Below are 2,991 nucleotides of genomic sequence, written 5' to 3'. Positions count from 1 at the left end.
CCCCAAGCTATCTCAGATAAATGGATGGAATGGATGAGCAGTCTAGAAAGGTTAAAGAACTTCAGCATTGCACGTTGTGTGAAACCTCAAAATTATGGAAAATCAAAATGTACACAACTGCATCACTTTGCAGACGCCAGTGAGAGTGGCTATGGTTCAGTCAGCTATGTCAGGCAGGTTAATACTCAAGATGTTGTTTATGTCACCTTTGTTCAAGGAAAGTCCAGAGTTCTCCCTTTAAAGCACATCACAGTACCTCGTCTGGAGCTGGCTGCAGCGACACTTCTGGTGAAGGTGGACAAAGTGCTGAGGAGAGAACTACACCTTGAACTCAAACCCTCAGTCTTCTGGACAGACAGCCAAACAGTGCTCAAGTACATAGCAAACGACCATGCAAGATATAAGACATTTGTAGCCAACAGAGTTTCTTTTATTCGTCAAAACACAGATCTTTCTCAGTGGAGACACGTCAGCAGCAAAGACAATCCTGCTGATGATGCTTCAAGAGGATTGAGTGCAGTTAAGTTCATGCAGCAAAGCAGGTGGATTCATGCCCCAGAGTTCTTATGGGGGCCGGAGGAAAGTTGGCCAGTGGAGGGAGCATTGGGCTCCAAGAAAGTTTTACAGGATGACCCAGAGGACGATCCAGAGGTCAGGAAAAAACCCTGTTTTCACCACAGTGGTGAAAAGCACAACTCCCACAGACCATCTTATTCATTTTTTCTCAGATTGGTTGAGATTATTAAAAGCAGTGGCATGTTATCTGAAACTGAAGAAAGCTTTGATGTTGACAGTCAAAAAGAAAATGGAACTCACCTCAGGTCACATGACTACCCGTGCATCCAGCCAAAAGGTGGGCATTCACCTTGGCACTTTCAGGACCGCACTTGGTGGACAGCTCCTCACAGTGGAAGATCTCTCCCAGGCTGAAAGATCAGTTATCTCCTATGTTCAGAGACAATCATTCCCACTTGAAATGGAAACATTGCAAAAATTCCAAGGAAACGTGAAAAGGAACAGCAAGATCTGTAAGCTTGACCCTGTACTGGATGAAGAGATCATTAGGGTAGGTGGCAGACTTCACAGATCTGCAATGCCTGAAGGAACTAAACACCCCTGTATCTTGCCCAATGATGCCCATATCTCAATTCTCATATTAAGACAAATCCACAACCGCTCTGGGCACAGTGGGAGAAATCATATGCTTTCACAACTCCGCAAAAAATATTGGGTTATTAATGGAAACTCAGTAGCAAGGAAAGTAATCTCTGATTGTGTTGTTTGTCGACGTGTCAAAGGTAAAACAGGGGAGCAGAAGATGGCGGATCTGCCAAAAGAAAGAATCTCACCTGATCTTCCCCCCTTCACCAATGTAGGTTTAGACTATTTTGGCCCTATTGAAGTGAAACGAGGAAGAGGGACCATCAAAAGGTACGGAGTTCTGTTCACATGTATGTCCTGGAGGTGGCCTTTACATTAGACACAGACTCATGCATCCATGCCTTGAGAAGGTTTATTTGCAGGAGAGGTCAGGTTAAACACATCAGATCGGATAATGGAACAAACCTGGTGGGTGCTCAGGCAGAGCTCAAAAAGGCCTTGAGTTCCCTTAATGACAAGAAAATCAGGGATGCTCTACTTCCTGATGGAATTCAGTGGAGTTTCAATCCACCAGCAGCATCACATCATGGCAGGGTCTGGGAAAGACTAATAAGATCTGTCCGCCAGGTGCTGAACTCCACCCTCCATCAGCAAACCATAGATGATGAAGGTCTTCAAACTGTCTTCTGTGAGGTGGAGTCCATTCTCAACAGCCGCCCCCTTTCAACAGTTTGCTCTGAACCTTATGACTTAGATGACTAAGACTATGACTATGACTATACCTCTGACTCCAAATCACATCCTCCTGCTCAAAACACAGCCTATGCTACCCCCTGGAACCTTCCTGAGATCTGACCTGTACTCAAGGCGCCGCTGGAAACAGGTCCAGTATATGGCCGACCTTTTCTGGCACCGATGGACGAAGGAATATCTTCTGCTGCTTCAGGAGAGGCAGAAGTGGACTATAGTAAGAAAGAACTTTAATGTTGGAGACATTGTCCTGGTGGTTGACCCCACTGCCCCTCGGGGCTCATGGCCACTGGGCAGAGTCCTGGAGACTAGACCTGATGGAAAAGGTCAGGTCCGTTCAGTGAGGCTAAAGACTAAGAAAGGCCTTGAAAGGCCCATCTCCAAGCTGTGCTGCATCTTGGAGTGTGCAGAGTGACTCCCTTCAATTAAAGTAACATGTAGAAAGGGATGTAATGTATGCTTTATTTATTTAAGCACATTCATTAATTATTGTAAATATACGGCTCCTTTTGTAGTTAATGATTTAATTGATTCTGGGAGAACAATTGAGGGCCGGTGTGTAGGAGCCGCATTTAAGTTTATTGTATTTGCATTTTAATTTGAAACTAATTTTGTGTGCGCCCTCTATAGGCAGAGTGGCGCGTCTATAAGGGGGAGTGCAGAGCGCACCTGGGAGGAAGATGGGTCACGGCGCATACCGTCATTGACTGCAGGCTCAGCAGTCGCGTTTAATTATATGAATTACATGTTTTTTTTGGTCATTGGAGACACTACACATAATTTTTGGTTTACTTTGATTTGCAATAAAACTATCAGCAACTTTAAGAATCAACTCTCACTGGATTTATTTTGGATCAAGTCTGCGTGTTTGATGAACTGTTCCCGTTTCTTCCAAAGTGGTAAAACAAGAAAATATTGGAGAGGTTACAGGACAAACCTGATTTTTGAGTTTTTGCTTCTTCAGTAGGAACCACGAGCAGAACCCCGGGTGGCGTGAACATCAAAGGCGAACCCTTCAGAGAAAGACAGAGGTTCTCCTCACATTCTGGACTAAAACATCAAACTTTAGTTTAATTTTGAAAATGGTGCTGACAGCACAAACAGTGGTGTCCGTGGACACAGGCCCTGAAAGGACGTATT

Source organism: Labrus mixtus, chromosome 23 (genome assembly GCF_963584025.1).
Source record: "Labrus mixtus chromosome 23, fLabMix1.1, whole genome shotgun sequence".
NCBI lineage: Eukaryota > Metazoa > Chordata > Actinopteri > Labriformes > Labridae > Labrus > Labrus mixtus.
This window is presented reverse-complemented; position numbering follows the sequence as displayed.